Source organism: Oncorhynchus nerka, linkage group LG5 (assembly GCF_034236695.1).
Source record: "Oncorhynchus nerka isolate Pitt River linkage group LG5, Oner_Uvic_2.0, whole genome shotgun sequence".
NCBI classification, from domain to species: Eukaryota; Metazoa; Chordata; class Actinopteri; order Salmoniformes; family Salmonidae; genus Oncorhynchus; species Oncorhynchus nerka.
In genome coordinates, this window is record NC_088400.1 from 67,670,861 (window position 1) to 67,677,002 (window position 6,142).

Below are 6,142 nucleotides of genomic sequence, written 5' to 3' on the forward strand. Positions count from 1 at the left end.
GAAAGTATTCAGACCCCTGACTTTTTACACATTTTGTTACCTTACAGTCTTATTCTAAAATGGAATAAATACAATTGTTTCCTCATCAAAGTACAAACAATACCCCATAATGACAAAGCGAAAAGAGGTTTTATTGAAAACCAAAACAGAAATACCTCATTTACAAAAAAGTATTCACCCTTTGCTGTAAGAAATCAAAATTACGCTCAGGTGCATCCTGTTTCCATTGATCATCCTTGAGATGTTTCTACAACTTGATTGGAGTCCACCTGTGGTAAATTCAATTGATTGGACATGCTTTGGAAAGGCACACACTTGTCTATACTATACTGTACTGCCCATAGGAAAAAAATCTGTTGTTCACTCGGATATCCTCCAGATCTTTTGTGACTACCTAGAGCTTCTCAATTTTGAATCATTCTGTGACCATTTGTGTCTGGGTTATTGCTCCTAAAGGCCCATTGGGAAAAATATTGAGATGTTAGAGACTTCTATGATACATATATAGGACACATGAATTGAATTGAGATTATCGTTTTAGCATTATTCGAGAAGTATGATCAGCAGAGGTCTCATCATTGTAAACCGTTGAGCTCATCCTTGCCTCTGTTATTTTAAAGGAGCAATAATGATAAGTTCCTGAGACAAGTTTGAGACTTTTATTAGGCTAATGATCTTTGTCTGAGGGGATCATTTCAGAAATGTCTAAGTAGTATGAGCCATAAAGGAGATCCCTACATTGCATGTGCAACGTCTCATCCTCGTCTCATTTATCTTAAAATTACTACAGAAGCTATACATCAGCTTGATTAATGAGATGAGACAATTGCGAATTTAATTTGTTAGCATTCATTTGCAGTATTAATGATTAGCTGTTCAAAACAAGAATGAAAACTGATACAGTTCAACAAATGTATTCAACCGTGCTTATTATATTAACAAAGCATCTCACTTTTCATTCCCAGCACTCCCTTTTGCACACTGCTGCTACTTGCTATGTATTATCTCTGCATAGTCACTTCACCCCCTCCTACATGTACAAATGACCTCAACTAACTTGTAGCCCCGCACACTGACTCTGTACCGTTGACCCCTGTATATAGCCTCGTTATTCTTATTGCGTTACTTTTTATTTTTAGTCTACTTGGTAAATATTTCTTTAACTCTTCTTGAACTACACTGTTGGTTAAGGGCTTGTAAGTAAGCATTTCATGGTAAAGTCTACACTTGTTGTATTTGGCGCATGTGACAAATAAAGTTTGATTTGAGATTGGTTTCCATTAACTGTAAGAATGTAAATACAATGAATATACAGCATATGCTCTTGTACATATGCTCTTGTATTAGTTAAACCCCAAAATAATATTGTAGAGATGAAAATAGGCAGTTGTCACCCACCAGATGTAGTCAACAAAAAGTCTAACCTACATGTGACACCAAGCACATAGCAGTATGTTCTTAAATGAACCTTATTGCAAATATGAACATTGTACACAAACAATGCTGCATCAGGACAGAACACACCCGCCCCATCAGGACAGAACACACCCGCTCCATCAGGACAGAACACACCTGCCCAATCAGGACAGAACACACCTGCCCCATCAGGACAGAAAACAGCTGCCCCATCAGGGCAGAACACACACGCCCAATCAGGGCAGAACCCACACGCCCCATCAGGGCAGAACACACTTTCCCATCAGGACAGAACACACCCGCCCCAACAGGGCAGAACACACACGCCCCATCAGGACAGAACACACCCGCCCCATCAGGACAGAACACACCCGCCCCATCAGGGCAGAACACACACGCCCCATCAGGACAGAACACACCCGCCCCATCAGGGCAGAACACACCCGCCCCATCAGGACAGAACACACCCGCCACATCAGGACAGAACACACCCGCCCCATCAGGGCAGAACACACACGCCCCATCAGGGCAGAACACACACGCCCCATCAGGACAGAACACACCCGCCCCATCAGGACAAAACACACCCGCCCCATCAGGACAGAACACACCCGCCCCATCAGGGCAGAACACACACGCCCCATCAGGGCAGAACACACACGCCCCATCAGGACAGAACACACCCGCCCCATCAGGACAAAACACACCGGCCCCATCAGGACAGAACACACCCGCCCCATCAGGACAGAACACACCTGCTGCATCAGGACAGAACACACCCGCTCCATCAGGACAGAACACACCTGCCCAATCAGGACAGAACACACCTGCCCCATCAGGACAGAAAACAGCTGCCCCATCAGGGCAGAACACACATGCCCAATCAGGGCAGAACACACACGCCCCATCAGGGCAGAACACACACCCCATCAGGACAGAACACACCCGCCCCATCAGGACAGAACACACCCGCTCCATCAAGACAGAACACACCCGCCCCATCAGGACAGAATACACCCGCTGCATCAGGACAGAACACACCTGCTGTATCAGGACAGAACACACCTGCTGCATCAGGACAGAACACACCCGCCCCATCAGGACAGAACACACCTGCTGCATCAGGACAGAACACACACTCCCCATCAGGACAGAACACACCCGCTGCATTAGGACAGCACGAAGGATGAACAATATTTAAGCCAAAAATACATTCTTATTCCCCTTGCTATGTTTTATAGCAGAACCCTCTTGTACTAGAAACACATTTGCATATACATCTTATTTGCTTTTATCAAATCTATGTGTGTTTTCTTGCAGTTAATACTGATAAGCTTGAGAGAGCATGCAACGTAACAGACCGGCCAGTGTTGGGCTAGCTAGGAGCATCTGACCAATCACAGAATGCATGGTCAGTGCATGGGCAGAGTGTGGGGTGCATGGAGACAGTCTGATTGGCTGAAGCCACGAGCTGGAGGTGATGAATATCTCTCAAATGAACTGTACTGAATTGTACTGTACTACCAATATCAATGTGGGGCAATTGCTGTATAAAATGTTATAACTAATAGTGTAAAAGCTTTTCCCTATCAATGTTTGTATTGCATGCTTTTAACGATGGTAAAGAGCCATTTTAAAAGTTGTAAAAAACTAAAAGAATGATCCATTGTGTTGAAAGGTTTCTTGTTTACTTATGCCACCCACCACGTTTACTTTATACCACATTATTCAAATCACTGGCATCCTGTTTTGTCTGTCACATAGTCCCACTAACTCATTAACTTGACCCTCTATTGATGGCTTGCTGCCAGTCTGGTGTTTCAAATCAAATCAAAGTTTATTTGTCATACGTGCCGAATACAACAGGTGTAGTAGAACTTATAGTGAAATGCTTACTTACAGGCTCTAACCAATAGTGCAAAAAAAGGTGTTAGGTGAACAATAGGTAAGTAAAGAAATAAAAACAACTGTAAAAAGACAGTGAAAAATAACAGTAGCGAGGCTATAAAAGTAGTGAGGCTACATACAGACACCGGTTAGTCTGGCTGATTGAGGTAGTATGTAGTGTAGATATGGTTAAAGTGACTATGCATATATGATGTACAGAGGGTAGGGGTTGGCGGAAGGTGGCGGGACACAATGCAGATAGCCCGGTTAGCCAATGTGCAGCAGGAGCACTGGTTGGTCAGGCCAATTGAGGTAGTAGGTACATGAATGTATAGTTAACGTGACTATGCATACATAATAAACAGAGAGTAGCAGCAGCGTAAAAGAGTGGTTGGGGGGAGGCACACAATGCAAATAGTCCGGGTAGCCATTTGTTTACCTGTTCAGGAGTCTTATGGCTTGGGGGTAAAACTGTTGAGAAGCCTTTTTGTCCTAGACTTGGCACTCCGGTACCGCTTGCCATGCGGTAGTAGAGAGAACAGTCTATTGCTGTGGTCTTTGACCATTTTTAGGGCCTTCCCCTGGATGGCAGGACCTCTACATCCTCAGTGAAGTACTGTGCCATACGCACTACACTCTGTAGTGCCTTGTGGTTGGAGGCCGAGCAATTGCCGTACCAGGCAGTGATGCAACCAGTATGCTGTTGCGGCTGAAGAACCTTTTGAGGATCTCAGGACCCATGCCAAATCTTTTTAGTTTCCTGAGGGGGAATAGGCTTTGTCGTGCCCTCTTCATGACTGTCTCGATGTGTTTGGACCATTCTAGTTTGTTGGTGATGTGGACACCAAGGAATTTGAAGCTCTCAACCTGCTCCACCACAGCCCCATCGATGAGAATGGGGGTGTGCTCAGGTCCTCCTTTTCCTGTAGTCCACAATCATCTCCTTCGACTTAGTTTATAGTGTAGTCTGTAGTTTTTAGCCTGGTGTTTATAGTGTAGTCTGTAGTTTTTATCCTGGTGTTTATAGTGTAGTCTGTAGTTTTTAGCCTGGTGTTTATAGTGTAGTCTGTAGTTTTTATACTGGTGTTTATAGTGTAGTCTGTAGTTTTTATACTGGTGTTTATAGTGTAGGCTGTAGTTTTTAGCCTGTTGTTTATAGTGTAGTTTGTAGTTTTTTAGCCTGGTCTATAGGCTAAATTAATGATGTGTCTATATACAGTATATCTGTTTATTTGACTGGTATATATACACATTTTGTCCGTATATAATCTGTTTGTTTATTGTCTGTCTGTATATTCTGTTTACTGTGGCAGCACCATTTCACAGAGTCAAATTCCTGTACGTGCAAATGTGTTGGTGAATAAAGGTGATTCTGGTTCTGAGTTCCTTGATGGAGGAAGAAGGAGTAGCGATTGCGGTACCATCCAGCTCCCAGAATACTCAGGGTGGCGAGTACCTGTCAGGTGACCCAACAGCGATGACCCCCATTTAGATACTTCCTCTCAGTCAACATTTGCTCAAACTTGTCCTCTATCCATCGATTTTGGAATATTCCAGGCTCCTGACTGTCTAGCTTTTGTTTCGATTACTTTTATCAAGCTGGAAAGAGTGAAGTGACTATAAATGCAGGTCCAGGCTAAATCTATCCTACCCTGCATCTCTAAGGTCTTCGAAAGCCAAGTTAACAAACAGATTACTGACCATTTTGAATCACATCGTACCTTCTCTGCTATGCAATCTGGTTTCCGAGCTGGTCATGGGTGCACCTCAACCACGCTCAAGGATAACTGGATAACTACAAATACCTAGGTGTCTGGCTAGACTGTAAACTCTCCTTCCAGACTCACATTAAGCATCTCCAATCAAAAATGTAATCTAGAATCGGCTTCCTATTTCGCAACAAAGCTTCCTTCACTCATGCTGCCGAACATACCCTCGTAAAACTGACCATCCTACCGATCCTTGACTTCGGTGATGTCATCTATAAAATAGCCTCCAACACTCTACTCAACAAACTGGATGCAGTCTATCACAGTGCCATCCGTTTTGTCACCAAAGCCCCATATACTACCCACCACTGCGACCTGTACGCTCTCGTTGGCTGGCCCTCGCTTCATACTCGTCGCCAAACCCACTGGCTACAGGTTATCTACAAGTCTCTGCTAGGTAAAGCCCTGCCCTATCTCAGCTCGCTGGTCACCATAGCAGCACCCACTCGTAGCACACGCTTCAGCAGGTATATCTCACTGGTCACCCCCAAAGCCAATTCCTCTTTTGGTCGCCTTTCCTTCCAGTTCTCTGCTGCCACTGACTGGAACGAACTGCAAAAATCACTGAAGCTGGAGATTCCCATCTCCCTCACTAGCTTTTAGAACCATCTGTCAGAGCAGCTCACAGATCACTGCACCTGTTCGTAGGCCATCTATCTACCTCATTCCCATACTGTATTTATTTATTTTGCTCCTTTTTTCACCACAGTATCTCTACTTGCACATCCATCTTTTGCACATCTACCATTCCAGTGTTTAATTGCCATATTGTAATTACAATTTGAGTTGGTTATTTGAATTAACTGTGTAGTGCTAGGGCAAAAAAACTAAACATGCACTGTACTGTACCTTGCCTGCTGCAACCAAGAATGTTTTGCATAGAGAAGGGAAATGCTATTGGTTGAGTGGTGCATTTTATTCATCCTGTCACATAGCTGACTTATTTGTGTGTGTCTTTACTGATCCTGTTGACAATGTGAGTTGTGTTGGAGCCAATGTACAGTACTTCCCCCTTAATATCAAAAGTAAATAATTAACTGGTATCTGCGCGTCACTGCAGTCTCTGTGAC